At 35.3% G+C, this 15,831-nt stretch overlaps 1 protein-coding gene and 1 long non-coding RNA gene across 5 annotated transcripts in view; both read left to right on the top strand.

Annotated features, from left to right (window-relative positions):
• LOC148945197 (uncharacterized) overlaps positions 1 to 15,831 on the top strand; it is a 350,765-nt gene that overhangs the window by 173,478 nt on the left and 161,456 nt on the right. The gene's annotated exons all lie outside the window — the stretch shown is intronic.
• Positions 1 to 15,831, top strand: part of LOC148945200 (uncharacterized) — a 33,287-nt gene that overhangs the window by 3,725 nt on the left and 13,731 nt on the right. For 2 of the 4 annotated variants that reach the window (XR_016142687.1, XR_016142686.1), the window contains exons 2-3: positions 12 to 160; positions 1,575 to 1,730. This is a non-coding gene — a long non-coding RNA (uncharacterized LOC148945200). Of the gene's footprint in view, positions 1 to 11; positions 161 to 1,574; positions 1,731 to 3,288; positions 3,608 to 13,874; positions 14,077 to 15,831 lie in introns of those variants that run through there. The other 2 variants (XR_016142684.1, XR_016142685.1) reach the window with 2 other exon arrangements.

Below are 15,831 nucleotides of genomic sequence, written 5' to 3'. Positions count from 1 at the left end.
TTTTATTTTAGAGTCACTGAGCGAGGGAAAAACAGTGAAAGGGAGCGATGTATCTGTAGCAATAGCAGCCTTAGAATCCCGCCCTAAAATGAATCTTGTAAATAGAGAGCTTGAAGTTGAAGAAGTAACAAGAAACTCGTTCGTAACTGGAACGACAAATGTAAGTCTGACCTATACTACTTTTATTTGTTTGTCTACTTTTACTGTTTCCAAGGAGAAAAAAAAACAATGAGAGACTTTTCTTCTAGTAACAAATTCTGTACTCTTAGAAAATTTTTAAACGCAGCTTTTGGTTCCTTCCTACTTGTAAAAACAGAAAATAGACCCTTTTCTTTTTTAATCAGGCTGGCTTAGTTAGACTAGTTAGGAAGACCCGAAGTTCCGCCATGAAGAGACTAAAAATAAAAAGATTGTTTCTAATACCAGAAACTTCAAGGGTTTTCTTTAGAGACGGCAAAAAGGAGTTAATATAATGCTTTTTTCTCTAGTCTCTAAATATAAAAGAGGTGAAAGCTTAAAGATTTGTAGTCAGGGTTGCCACCAAATGAAAAAAAAAAAATGGATCCTGTACTTAAGTAAAAAAAATTAAAAAGAACTTTAAATTGTATAATAGGCGAAGATGGCTTTTCTGGCGTCTTAGAACCAAGGGTTTTAAAATTTGGATTTTAGAAGCTAAATTTGAATTCTATATTTCTTTTTAGCCTGTATTTTGTCTCCAAGTATTCTTTCATCAACCATGTAATGATTACTTTCTCAGTATCATTCAGTCGAATTAATATGTGCATACTCACACAGTGCGGATTAGTACTTTTAAAGAAGTAATTTTCTGATTGATATTTGGGAGTGGTTCTGCCAACTTCTTTTACGATCGAATAATTTATTTTAACTTAACCGAAAGTGTCCTGGTTTAAAGTAAAAATGACTAACGAAGATAAACTATTGTCATTGTGGCAACTCCGTTAAAAGAAATTATTCAGAGTTTTCTGCTCCAAGACAAAAAAAGAGGTTTGAGATTCGTGACTTTTAAACTTTTTGCTACTTTTTTTCGCCATTGATTATATACTTCAAGGATAAACATAAATCAAGCGTAGGCTTGTACACATCCCATTTTTCGTGTCTTCTTCATATTCTAGTGGCAAGCTTGATCACAGCTCAACATATTCAGTAAGCTGTACATATCCATACGTACATTTAACGTAATCAAATTTTTAACCAAATAATTATCCATTTTGGTTATAAACAACGAATTTTACGACTCCTTTTCTTGTCAAAACGCTTTTTTTCTTCGGACTAACCCGTGAAACTTCTATTGCTAACTTGCTTTGTCATCGGATAGTTTTTTTAGCCTACCCGGATGTGAGTATAGGTTGGTTCTAAAATACTACCTAAATCCAAATATTTTCGAAATAACACCCCTATTTAAAATAAACAAATTCAACCTTTTTTAAGGTTATTTTAAAAAAGTGCGTTTCAAGTTGATATTCGGAAACTGTTTACGAATTTTGCATTTCCACGTAATTTATTTCAGACTAGCCGAAAGTAAAACCCGTGTTCATAAATACGTATCTTTTTAGATAAAAAAGTATGTAAGCTCTAAGAAGAAGTACCTTGCTCCAAAAAAGTGGGTCAACATAAGGCTGCAGCAGTTTTTCTTGGATTGGTGGAAGTTATTCGAAGTTCTAGTAAAGAACAAATAAAGTCGATACTTTAGACACAAACAGCGAAATACTGTAAGTGTGTGTATAATTCATTAAATTTTGTTCTTTTTGCATATACGCTACTCTCTTTTAGCTTCATCGTTTTATTATTTACGTTTTTGGACTTCCTGTGTTTTTTGTTTTGTAAAAATCGTGATATATTAGTTATAACAGGGCTAAAAAGCGGTAGTTGGCTGGAAATACCCGATTATGCGCACTGGGAACAAAATAACAAGGGTTCGTTGAATAACGTCAATATATATATATATATATATATATATATATATATATATATATATATATATATATATATATATATATATATATATATATATATATATATATATATATATATATATATATATATATATATATATATATATATATATATATATATATATATATATATATATATATATATATATATATATATATATATATATATATATATATATATATATATAACGTATATATATATTAATAATCAAGTGGTAGTATATTTATTTTAATTAAATACTTAACAGTACTACTTTCAGTAATTTAATAATAAAAAAAACTGCAGAAAATGGCTGTATAGGAGAATTTTGTTTCCTTTTATAGAAAAAAAATGTAGCAAAAAATGTTTTCTGTGTAAAATTTCTGTGTTTTAAGCAACTAAATTTATTTGGTTTCGATTTTTGTTTGGTCTTGATTGTGCTTTGAGTAGTCTAATTTCGATTTAGAAGCCGAACTTCATGTCGCCTGGTTAAAAATGCAGTTATATCCGCTGATATTCTGTTACCTTCTGTTTTCAAAGCTGAAGAATTCTAAAATTGTAAAATCTCCATCATATCACCTATAAAGTGGATTGTTTCTTCATTGAATATGTCAAAATCTTCTTAAAAAGTATGTGATGAATATTTCAACCATCTAATTTCAGTTATGTGGATTGATAACAGTGGGGCCTAATCTTTGCCACACATTTATAGCTGCAGTAAAATCCTGCAAGTAAAATGTAAAATCTCCATCATATCAACTATAAAGTGGATTGTTTCCTCATTGAATATGTCAAAATCTTCTTAAAAAGTATGTGATGAATATTTCAACCATCTAATTTCAGTTATGTGGATTGATAACAGTGGGGCCTAATCTTTGCCACACATTTATAACCTGACGAAACAAGATGGACCGAGCCCACAATTCAGTTATACTTTTTCTTGGGCTATATCGGCCGATTCTGTGTTCTCTCAAAGCTCTTGAGAACACCAACGGAGAAACGTTTGCAGAAGCATTCAAAAATACTGGACATCATGAAATAGCCACAGTGCATTATGTATTTCCATGTCTAAAGAAAATTTTCCACCTAACGTCGCCTTTGTGCATGACTCAATCGGTTGACTGCAACATGTACGCACGTTCTTTTCACAAAAATGACAATGTGACAAGATGCTGCCATTTGTTTTGTTCCTATTTTTGACAAAAGCCCAGTCTTTTGCTACTACTTTAAGGCTTGAGATGCATCGCCCAAGAACAAGAGGTGGAAGGAACTCTCATCTTGACGATCCTGATATGCTCGCTCACTATAGAAACTCTCTATTTATTCTTTTTCTAGATCACTTCATATCGTAGCTGAGACAGCGTTTTGAACTTCAACCGTATCTTTTGTCTCACCTCAGCGTTTCTGTTCCTTCGAAGATTGAATATGTTGATCCCAAAACCATGAAGCTGAAGTCTTTGCTTGAATCATATGACGATATTCTTCCCGGGCCAGACTGCTTAAAGCAAGAAGTTGAGCTTTGTGCAGAAAATTGGAAAAAGTTCTAATCAAAGTAGGGAGTTCTTGTGCTATATTTTCTCTTCACGAATGAAACTCAGTCTTTTTTCGCAATATTTCTCTTCTCTTGGCTGTCCTTGACGCGTTGTCTGTTAGAACAAAACTGTTTAGCTAAACTGACGAATACAAACAACTTTTTCAAATAGTCGCTATGTTTCACAATACATTTGATTTTTTTTGTTTTTTGTTTTTTTTTTTTTTTTTTTAGTCTATGTTAACGTATCAAAAATCCTTTTGGTTTTTTATCAAAAATTTGACGCAATAATCTTAAGACACAAAAATAACTACAGACAGAAACTATATGGTGCTTCAAACTATTATTAGAATAAAGCTCAATATTGCAAATATTAGCATAAATATATCTCAACCCCAAAAACGTTTAACATACATTTGCCCCCCCCCCCCCTGCAAAAGTGCCTGATATAGTAGCTGATTTCAGGTATGTGTGGTATTAGAACATCAATTTGATTGGTTTCTTTTTTAGAAAGCCATGTGATTGAGAAGTCTCTTTAGTCTCTCATTAACTACAGAGCTGAAAGTAATGCTAACCTAACCTAAAATAACCTAACTTTGATAACTTAAATTCAAAATCAACGGAATAAGGCTAGAATTTGGAACGTTCTTTTAATGCTGTTTTTTGCAAAGTTCACTCGAAAAAAAGAAGACTACGGAAAAAGAAGGAAAGAACCAAAATAATAAAAAAAAGTAGACGAATCAGCACATATAAGTAACCTCTTACCCTTGAAGATGAACGTTCCCTATAATACTCGCCGGCAGGTCACTCTCTTGACATACGAAAAATCCTCAGACAATGAAACTTTGAAGAATACATAAGCGTGGGCTTTGAAGTCTAGAGGCCTAAAATTGATTGATTGACGCCCCCTTGACCTTGGGTACCTACCAACCAGATTTCAAGCGAATGATGACAGTTTAATGCGGAATTCCTGTGGGGCTTAGAAGTTGGAGACACCTCCAAAATCCGTCTCCTGTGTCTTTGGTCTAAATTACTTACCCCATAGTGTGCCAACGAATTCAAGCACAAAGGCGAGAGGGCCAAAGAGGCCAGAGCGTAGGGCCACGTCCAGGGGCAGGGTGTGCCAGAGTTGACCTATCCCTCCCAAAATCCATGTACGACTCGTACAATAGTAACAAAAATACATGCAAACAAATTTTCCCCAAAGAAATCTTGATAATTACTAATTTATTGCAGTCTGTGGGTCATGAGTTGTACAACTTGCAATAGACCTTAGATCCTCCTGTGGCTCCAGAGGCCCTCAGGGCATTGACGAAGAGACGCTAGTCGTCTCTCAAATGGGCTGCTGCCATAACATCTATTTGCGTTGAGAAGGTCTCTCTTGGTATGTTCGGCGTAGTGTGTTCTTTGGTTTCCCCCTTCGCCGCGTTCCCGTTGGTTGCCACTGGAGGATAGACTTTGGGGTTCAGTCTTCGTTTATTCGTACGACATGTCCCAAGTATTTCCATCTTCGGGTCCTGATCATGTCGATGACTAGAGGTTGCCCAGTAATTTGGCGTATTGTCCGGTTCGAGGCGTGTTGTGTCCTGTTTATGTAGGGGATTCTTCACTGACAATTGCTCTCAAACGCTTGGAGTCTCTTCTCTTGCTGGTGATTTAACTTCTATCATATGCTTCAATACAGCATAACTGGGAGGACATTACTGTTGAAGACTCAAAGTTTTAGCCGGTTTGAGAACTTCTGTGAGCACCAAATCTGTTTAAGCCTGGTAAACGAACCACAAGCCTATCAGATACGATTATGGATCTCTTTGTCTATTGCCCCTGTATTCTCTACTGTGCTTCCCAGATATTTAAACTGAACAACCCGTTCTACATCCTGTTGCTGCACTTTATGTTGAGGGGGATCGCGTGATAGCCATACTTTTAGTTTTTGATGTATTTATCTTGAAGCCAAACCGTAATGCATTTTCTCTCAACATCCAAGAACTGTTGGAGTTTCTGCTTGTCTGATTCGAGGAGACTGATGTCGTTTGCGAAGTCTATATCTGCAGGCCTCTTTCCGTTTCTGATTAGGATCCCTTAATTTGTATATCCACGGAGAATGAAATCTATCACCAGTATGAAGAGAAAAGGGGTCAGGACATGTCCTTGCTTTACTCCAGAGACGGTCCTGATATTCTCTTGATTGGCCTTCACTCATCTGTACGTAACAGTCCGGGCTCTCGTACAGGGTCATAATTAGCCTTACGGGTTTGTCAGGGACACCATAGTACTTGTGGATTTTCCAGAGTGTATCCATTTTGAAATCTATTCTTAACATAGGAATTTAGAAGATAAATATCAAAGCAAATTGAAATTTGAGTTTTGTCTTTCAGTTTTATTTTCCCTTGACCTTTAGTTGCACCCGGAAAACGTTGTCTTTTCCTTGGCTGAAAAATCTAAGAGGAATAAAACGAAAGGTTATTTTCAAATAATTTTCGAAATAGGAAGAAAATTCGTGAAAAAAATATATTGTCCCTCGCTTCCTGCGTGTGACGTGACGACGTAGTTTTTTTCAATCTTATATTTTTAATTTGTTACTTGATCTCTCCTCTTTATTTTACGTGTTTACTTATTTTGAGTAAATTTGATATTTTTTTCTCCTTTTCAAAATTTGCATTTTTGGATAATATGTCTGATATAAAGTTGATGGTGTTTGTGTACTAAATAGTTTTTCAATAAATAGTATGACGAGCACAGAAAGATGTAATCTCTTGTTTTTTTTCTGGAATATAAAAATGCGTTTACAACTCAGAAGGAAGGTGTCTTTCTGATTTAATTTTAAGGTTATTTGAGACCAAACTTTTGTACATGAACCCTTTTTACATCTGATCTCGCAGTTGACTTTTAGGAAGGTAATTTTAGAGCTTTATCCAATAACCCCGAGATAGAATATCACATATTTATAAACTATATGGTATTAGAAGTTGGTTTTGGGGAAGGTAAATAACTTTTTATCTCTTTACTTTTGTAAGGAACCAGGCCTGATTTCTGATCCAATTTTAGTATAATAACTGTACCTTTATCAATGTGGCAATATGCCTTTTTTAAGATGCTTTAAAGAAACTATCTTTCAAGTAATTAAAGAAAGAAAGGGCAACCTATTATATCTAAAGTTACAACAGAAAAACTTGAAAAAATTGTGACTGACTTTTTATCAGCAAGTTTTTTGTGAAACAATGTCTGTTTTTTTCTCATTTTAACGTCTGAAATTGTACATGTTTCACTTGGGTAATGTACCTATTTTTAAGTACACGAATCATTTGTCGTTAAATTTAAAGACTATATCTTTTGAAAAATGAAAAAAATATATTTCAGATCTTCTCTTCGTGGTTGCAGCGGTAGTTGCAACCTAGTACAGGACCAACTAGATCCCATAGCAACCAAAAATTGAAAAACACATTTTATAAAACTGGCAAGCGAGAAAGGATCACCATTTCTAGCTGATCCAAGAAAGGCAACTATTATCTAAATTATCTTTAATAGTAAAATGCTATTTTGCAAACAAATTCAAGGGAGTTTCAAAAAAATAATTTGTAACCTCCTTGATTGACTTTTTGGCAGAGGTACCACCATTTAAGTGAATTAAAAAAACACTAAATACAACTTATGTGTACTTTTTTTTCTTCTTACGCTGCTAGCGTAAGAAGCGTACGTAATTTTTACGCTGCTAGCGTAAGAAGCGTACGTGTGTAATTTTTTATAAAAAAATTTTTATATCTAGTGCCTTTGCAATTAAAAAAAAAAATTTTTTAATGAAATCATTCGTCGTATGCAATATGGTGAATGACGTAATAATCGTAGGCTACAACCACAACTCATGCTATAGTGAAACTATATAACTAAGTCATTTGCTATGGTGTTTTTAGAATTAGGAATGGCTAATAAGTTAGGTCAGTGATGAAAACTACTAAGAAAAACCAATGAGATTTCTGGGGATGCAAAATATTATTTGCAATTTGTGAATATTATTGCAAAAATATATGATATCTGTAAAATGTTTTTGGGGTAGTAACAATGACAAACTAGTTTGTTCTTTACTAGTTTCTACTAAGAAAAAGTCGAAAACTTGTTCTGTATGTAATTTGACGGAATAGACCGCTTTTCTATCACGATAACGATTGAAGTGCCTTCATAGAAAAGGTAAGCTATGATACCAGGGAAGCTTTTGGAAAACAAGCAATAATAAGCGATTACACTGACAGGACGTTTACATATTAAATTCTTGACGTATGACGCATTATTAACATGGCATGACGCATTAAATTCATTCAAAACTCTTTTATTTCAAAGCTATTCGTGCTCTTAAGCGTAACGGAAAACAAACCACTTGAAAAATATTGTTTCTTCATTTACTAAAAGAAAAAAAGAAGAAAATTTACTAAAATTAAATTAAACTTTATCAATCTGTTGCAATATGAAAGTAAAAATTCTTCAAGACTCTTACTCTGTCGTCATGCAATCATACATATTGCAAGTGGGAGAAACAGAGGGTTGGTGCATAGGGCTACTGACCCCCTTTTGTGGGTCTACAATCAAGATTCAAAATCCTATCATGATTCTGCCTAAAAAAAGGTGAAAATGCCTGTTTCTGTTTAAAAAGTTGGCGTTGGGAGGGGGCGAGGAGGACTGGAGGAGTCATAGACCCACTTTATACCTCCCATTAATAAAAATGGATAATTATAGCTTTATGTTTTATTTGAACGAGGTGCATCTTTTCTATATTTCTTCCTTAAACTTGGGGGGTTTTGTTGGAGGTGGCCACGGACCCCTTTGTTTCTCAAATTATAGAGATAGAGAATGATTAAACCTTTCCAATTGGGGAAGATGCCACCTGCCTACATTTTCGCCTAAGAGTCTGTCATCTGTAGAGCACTTTTTGCAGCTTGAACTCGTTTTGCAAAATTAAAACAGTTTGTTTTTGCACCGAATCAAAACTTACCTCATTTTTTTACCTAATTATAAATCAGTGAAAGAGCTGGTTCTTACAGTCAATATCAGACTTAAAAAAAAAACTGATTCATCTCATACACTTTGTAGAAAAAGTAGGTGTCAAAAACTCCGGTCAGATCATCAAAGATTATTGATCAGCGTTATAAAAAACTTTTTTGATTTCTTGCCATGAGTTAACTTTCTAATACTACTGCTAAGAAAGGAGCGAAAGGTCAGCTCCAATTTCGTTTCAGCAGTAAGCTAACTATTACAGCTACAATGGACCTTTCCACTTTAAAGCCAAAATATATCTTGAAGAAACAAAAGTTTGGTGGAACAGCTTCAGATAGTCCTCCCAAATATAGATTGTAAAATCTCAGATTGGGCATTGTAGGCTGTCTAGCTCAAGGACAATCAAAAACCGTCCTTTTCTGGTCCAAGAAATAATTGTACACAACTTTCCAAAATGTAGTATACCTAAATTACATAAAAAATAAAATTTGATAATTTAAGATAACTTTCTTAACTTAGCATTTAATATATTGCTAGATAAATTTTTTGTTCCCACAACCATGTAAACCCCCCCCCCCCCCAAAAAAAAAACAACATAAAATAAAAGGCTGTAACTTTGTTTATGCTGTACTAAAAATAAAAGAGATTGTTTAAATTGAAATTTCTGTGTAACTGATTGATTATGCTATACATTTCTAAGGAGCGGATTGAAAAGGAGAGAACATTAAAATAAATAAAGAGCACATTTTGAAAAAAAAAGTATCGCACATAATCGATTGTCACACGTGTATCCATATAGATGAATTTTTTCGTGGAAACTTGATTAGGGTAGTATCTAGATTTCTTACCTTTTTCGTTTTCTTTAAGTGCTAATGGAATCCTAGCCTTTTCAGATTTTTAAGAGAGATGGGGATCTATTCCCTATTTACCTTATTTCCTGCTCTTTTTAGGTTAGGCTACAATCTTCAATGTCATTTCTGCTCTTTCGAAATTTCATTCTTCTTTCACACTAATCTCGATTCGCTTTAAGTTTGATGTATTATATAAGCCAATTTATGTTCATTTTAAGTTAACTGGGTAATTGGCATAACTGGTAAAATTTTCATGTAAAAATTATGTTTTACTTTTCCTTTTTTTACTTGGTATATGGCGTTTTGTTGTGTCTAAATTCATGGATTAAAAAAAATTCCATTGGAAGTCATAGTGGAAATTGTAAGTTACGCACTGTATTTTGTTTTAGAACTCTCCTTTTCCAATTGGAGTTCTATATTTTTAATTTTTGATTTAAGGAACTTTGAAACTCCGAAGTTAGAGGAAACCAAACGTAAAGTGAGAAATCTGTACTTGTCACATTTGCTTTATGACACTTGTTTAATTACTAAACACAATTCTATGAGCGATCCCTGAACAGTTAACAGTCGAAAGAGGTGAGCATGGCTTAATTTAGGAAACTTAGTGGAGGGAGAGGGAGCTGTGGTGGTAGAAACTTAGTTTAGGCGCTCAACTTGTACAGACCAAAAATTATACCCAAAAATTTTTAGACCAAAAATAAAAAAAATTATAACAGCAGTAACAGCACTTTGGCACTTAGAGAAATAACAGTATAAACTAACAACACTTCGATCCTTTGATTAAGACTCATGGTCAACCATGTCCTATTTATTTTAAGATCTAAGCGGGCCTGGATAATGTATGTATGTATTTCTGAAAAAGCCATCGGGCCGTAGGAAAAAAACAACAGAACATAAACATAACAAAACCAACAAAAAACAAAAATAAATTAAAAAGAAAAATATACTTTTATATGAATCTTCACGATAATATTTATAAAGAGAAGCATCTTTCACGATGTATCATCACCCGATGTATGTTGTCATATGTGAATTTATTCAAGGCTAAGGATTTGGATTGTGTATAGGGATGTGTTTAATTAATTTCGTGCGGTATCAACTTACATTTATACAAATCTGTCGTACAAAAAAAAGGTATTTACGTTATTCCAAAAAGTGAGGCGTCTCTGGTGTTTCAAAGTTTCTGGTGTTCGGTTTAGATTTTCTTTGGCTTGCTCCAATCGAATGACCTATTCCCTATGTCGAATCTTTTAAATGATGAAGTCAGAGAAAACGAGAAACAAATGGTAGTTGGGAGATGTTTTAGGCTTTATACTAAATCAGGTGTAGGCATACTGCTTTGTTTATGTTTTGTGGCTTTAATAGGTCTTAAATACTAACTTTGGCTAAAATCAAACCTGGTTTAGGATATATGTGCTGACAGTGTTTTGTTGAATATTAATATTTCAATACTCGCGTTAGTTATAATGAAGAAGCTCAGAAATCCCTCGACACCAGTTATGTTATAAAACGAAATCTGATGTAGAAAATATGAGCTATTAACTGTGTTTTTTGTGACATTACATTTTCGCTCCTATATTTGTAATCCTGAAATTGAAAAAGAAACACCCAACTTTATTAGAAAGCAACGACCAAATACAAGATCCATACTAATTGCCTTTTGATTTAAGACGCGTGTTTTACCACTTGAGACTATTCCCTTCATGATCGCTGGACAGGCACTAGTCGGAATAGATGCAACATAAATATATTTACGAAGTTAGAGGGAGGAGCTAGGGTGCTTGGACTCAAGGACTCCACTTTGGACCTCTAATTACACTCAAACGATCCATTAGATTGAGCCAAAAAGGTGAAAAATGTCTATGCTAATAAGGTTGGGTGGTGAAAAAGGCGCGCCAAAGACGCCTTTACGATGACCCGATGGAAACAAATCTCGCATTGTTTCCCAAAATATGAAATTCAAAGTATAATTGATCACTCCTCCTCCCCCTCCCCCCAAAAAAATAAACTTGGTAAATTTGTACTGTTGGGTGAAATTCATACAAAAAAAAGAAGAATATACTAAATAAGGTTGCGCCACAGACACCTTCACGATGACCTGGGGGAAACAAACCTCACCTCCTTTCCCAGAACACAAAATTCACAGTCTCTTTGAGCACTCCTCCTCGCCCCCTCCCCTCCCCCCCCCAAAAAAAAAACAAAACAAAAAAAACTTGGTAAATTTGTACTGTTGGGTGAAATGCATACAAAAAAAGAAGGATATACAAAATAAGGTGTGCCACAGACTCCTTTACGATGACCAGAGGGAAACAAATGTCACCTACTTTCCAATAACACAAAATTCAAAGTCTCTTTGATCACTCCTCCTCTCCCCCCCCCCAAAAAAAAAGAAAACTTGGTAAATTTGTACTGTTGGGTGAAATGCATACAAAAAAAGAAGGATATACTAACTATGGTGTGCCACAGACGCCTTTACAATGACCCGAGGGAAACAAATGTCACCTTCTTTCCCAAAACACAAAAGTCAAAGTCTCATTGATCACTCCTCCTCCTCTTATCCCCCAAAAAATCGGTTAATCATCGGTTAGTCTTTTGCTACTACTTTAAGGCTTGAGATGCATCGCCCAAGAACAAGAGGTGGAAGGAACTCTCATCTTGACGATCCTGATTTGCTCGCTCACTATGATCTAGAAGTGATCTAGATAAAGAATAAATAAGGAGTTTCAATAGTGAGAGAGCATATCAGGATCGTCAAGATGAGAGTTCCTTCCATCTCTTGTTCTTGGGCGATTCAAGCCTTAAAGTAGTAGCAAAAGACTGGGCTTTTGCGAAAAATGGGAACAAAACCAATGGCAGCATCTTGTCACATTGTCATTGTTGTGATCGCCCAAGAACAAGAGGTGGAAGGAACTCTCATCTTGACGATCCTGATTTGCTCGCTCACTATGATCTAGAAGTGATCTAGAAAAAGAATAAATAGAGAGTTTCTATAGTGAGCGAGCATATCAGGATCGTCAAGATGAGAGTTCCTTCCACCTCTTGTTCTTGGGCGATGCAAGCCTTAATGTAGTAGCAAAAGACTGGGCTTTTGTCAAAAATAGGAACAAAACCAATGGCAGCATCTTGTCACATTGTCATTGTTGTGAAAAGAACGTGCGAACATGTTGCAGTCAACCGATTGAAGAGTCATGCACAAAGGCAACGTCAGGTGGAAAATTTTCTTTAGACATGGAAATACATAATGAACTGTGGCTGTTTCATAATGTCCAGTATTTTTGAATGCTTTTGCAAACGTTTCTCTGTTGGTGTTCTCAAGAGCTTTGAGAGAACACAGAATCGGCCAATACAGCTCAAGCAAACGTATAACTGAATTGTGGGCTTGGTTCATCTTGTTTCGCAGAGTCCAGTCAGGTTCTGTTTTCGCGAATCCGGGGAGAGTTTGCTGATTTTTTCTTTCAGACTTTTGGTTCTGAATGGCTAAGAAAGTGCAGATTGGCGATAAGGTTCTGAAGAAACATTTAAAAGCTGGAATAGAGCAGCCAAACGTAATGACAAGGTTGAGATTTTGTCGGCTACAGTGCACTAAAAAGGCCTTGGGACGCTGATGGCATACAACAGATTGAACCCCTTTTAGATGTCCGCTCATTTTTGCCGTGCCGTCATATCCCTGGCTGACCATCTTGTTTAGGTTAAGTTCATGACTTTAAAAAAAATACAGAATTGAGCAAGTAAAACCTTGTTCAGATATAACCATAACTGGGACAAAACCAAGAAAACTGCCATGAAAATTTCTACGGACTGGCCAATTTGGCCCTCTAGCCCTCTGGCCTTTGGTGCTTGGATTCACTGGGACACTATGAGGTAAATAATTTAGGCCAAGGACAGAGGGGATGGATTTTGGAAGTGTCTGCAATTTCTAAGCCCCACAGGAATTCCGTATTATACTGTCGGCATTCACTTGAAATCTGGTAGGTAGGTACCCAAGGTCAAGAGGACGTTAATCAATCAGTTTTATGCCTCTAGACTTCAAAGCTCATGCTCCTGTGTTCTTCAAAGTTTCATTGTTTGAGGATTTCTCGTCTGTCACTGAGAGTGACCTGTCGGCCAGTATTATAGGGAACGTTTATCTTCAAGGGTGAGGGGTTACTTATTTGTGCTGATTCGTCTGCTTTTTTATTATTTCCAATATGTTATGTGGTAAAGGAAATTGTCTTTATGCAAGTTGACTTAGTGTATCAAAACTTTGAGTATTTGACAACCATAGTTTTTTATTAATGGCGAAAAACCGAAGTATCCCTGTAACCTTTCACTTTTTCAAAGTCATGAAAAATGGTTAATTTTAGGAGACGATATAGGAATTGACCTTTTGAGTTGATTAAGTCCGCCTTTATTGGGGGGGGGGTGTTAGAATTCCTAAACGTTCAGGAGGCATGAATTTTTTGGAATCCCTCAAGCTCTGAAAAAAACTTTATTCAGATTGTAAGCTCAAGTCACGTGTTTCGTAAGTGATATTTTTCTGAATAGATCAATTTATTGCTTTACTTCATTTTTAGGTGCCTCATTTTTCAAAATATGGAAATGAAGAAGCTGACGATGAAGATCAAGAAAATTTTCCAGCTAGCCCAGTATTGCCTCCTGAAAAGGGAATAATTGAATCGCAAGTAGGGAAACATATGCATGATCGACAGCCTTTGTCACCCTTGACAGTTGTTGCTGATGTGGAAGACGAAATTGATTCGAGAAGAAGTACTAGATTTTCAGGTTTGTTTGGCTGCTTGTTTATCAAAGTTGAGATTTGCTACGTTAACAAGCGCTGATTGAGAAGATTTAGAAGTGTACAAAATCATTGTTTCTAGTTTTGGGTGATAAGTATAAAAAGGGATGCGTCTACTTCATGTATAATTGTATGTTTTGAGTGAAACTATATTTTGATTCTCCTTTCTGGACCTCTTGCTCCCCCCCCCCTTGTATTCACGTCAGCCTGAAATAGATTCTATGCCCGGCACTTAAGATTTACAAGTCTATTACCGTGTTCTCATTTTAACTTTCAGGTTAGTCTAGACGTTTCCAGAAGCCTAAAATTGATTTAAGCCAACGAGAGATACGTTGCAATGTTTCTTTATAAAATTAGTAGGTTTTGGTAAAATCGAGCCAATCATGAGAAGCTATATAGTGGGATATTAAATCCAATAATCCTCCGGATTAAATTTACAATCAGAGCCAGTTAGTTTTCTATCGTCACGAGAGAATAGACGTTCTTTATTCCCAAAGGCAAGTGACTATTTCTCATTATAGAGATTGCATACAGCCAGTATCTATCCTTAAAGTAACGAATCTCATACGAAGTATGATAAGCATACCCTGTTTTACCTCGGAGTTACAACTTTGTTTTTTGTGTTTTTTTTTTCAGTGTATTTTCAGTTGCTGACTGCATCTAAATGAAAATTGATAAGAAAATAGAATTTGTAATATTAGACTCCTTACTTAATGTTTCACCCACATATCACTTTTCATGACGTTGTACCTCCTCCTCCCTCCTCTTCTGATGGTCCTGGATATAGCCCAGGACGTATATAAAACTAAAAGAAAACACGAAAAAATGAAATTTTACTTTGCAGTATGCGCCATGTATTAATCTCATTATCATGTTTCCTTCCATTGTTATCCACATTTTAAAATAATTTGGCAGTTCTTTTGTAATCGCTCGGAGGAACTGAATTTCACCTGGTCAAGAATACAATAAACCGGCTTAAAAAGAAGACGCACCACGAAATGTAAAGAAAGAAAAAAAAGAGGAAGAAATATATTATTTAGGACTATATCTGGGATCAGGGCGGAGGTGTACATTGTCATAAAAGCTATTATGACCTTTGAAAAGAGCATAAAGCAAGAAATTTAATGGTACTGCATTCATCTTGCTTGCATGTTTCCTTTAAATATGGTGTGACCTTACAGATTAACCTATTTTTTAGGGGGTAAGTGGAGGAGGAGTGATCAAGGAGACTTTGAATTTCGTGTTTTGGGAAAGAAGATGAGATTTTTTTTTCCCTCGGGTCATTGTAAAGGCGTCTGTGGCGCGCCTTTTTTAGTATATCCTTCTTTTTTTGTATGCATTTCACCCAAAAGTACAAATTTACCAAGTTTTTTTTTTGGGGGGGGGGGGGAGAGGCCGAGTGCTCAAGTAGACTTTGAATTTTGTGTTCTTGGAAAGGAGGTGAGATTTGTTTCCCTCTGGTCATCGTAAAGGCGTCTGTGGCGCACCTTATTTAGTATATCCTTTTTTTTTGTATGCATTTCACCCAACTGTACAAATTTACCAAGTTTTGTTTTTTTTTTTGGGGGGGGAGGGGGAGGAGTGATAAAATAGACTTTTAATTTTTTTGTCTGGGAAAGGAGGTGAGGTTCGTTTCCCTCAGGTCATCGTGAAGTTGTCTGTGGCGCAACCTTTTTTAGTATATCCTTCTTTTTTTTGTATGCATTTCACCCAACTGTACAAATTTACCAAGTGTA

This window comes from Artemia sp. Qi Xiang Cuo, chromosome 13, assembly GCF_049724085.1.
Source record: "Artemia sp. Qi Xiang Cuo chromosome 13, ASM4972408v1, whole genome shotgun sequence".
Lineage (NCBI taxonomy): Eukaryota > Metazoa > Arthropoda > Branchiopoda > Anostraca > Artemiidae > Artemia > Artemia sp. Qi Xiang Cuo.
This window is presented reverse-complemented; position numbering and strand designations above follow the sequence as displayed.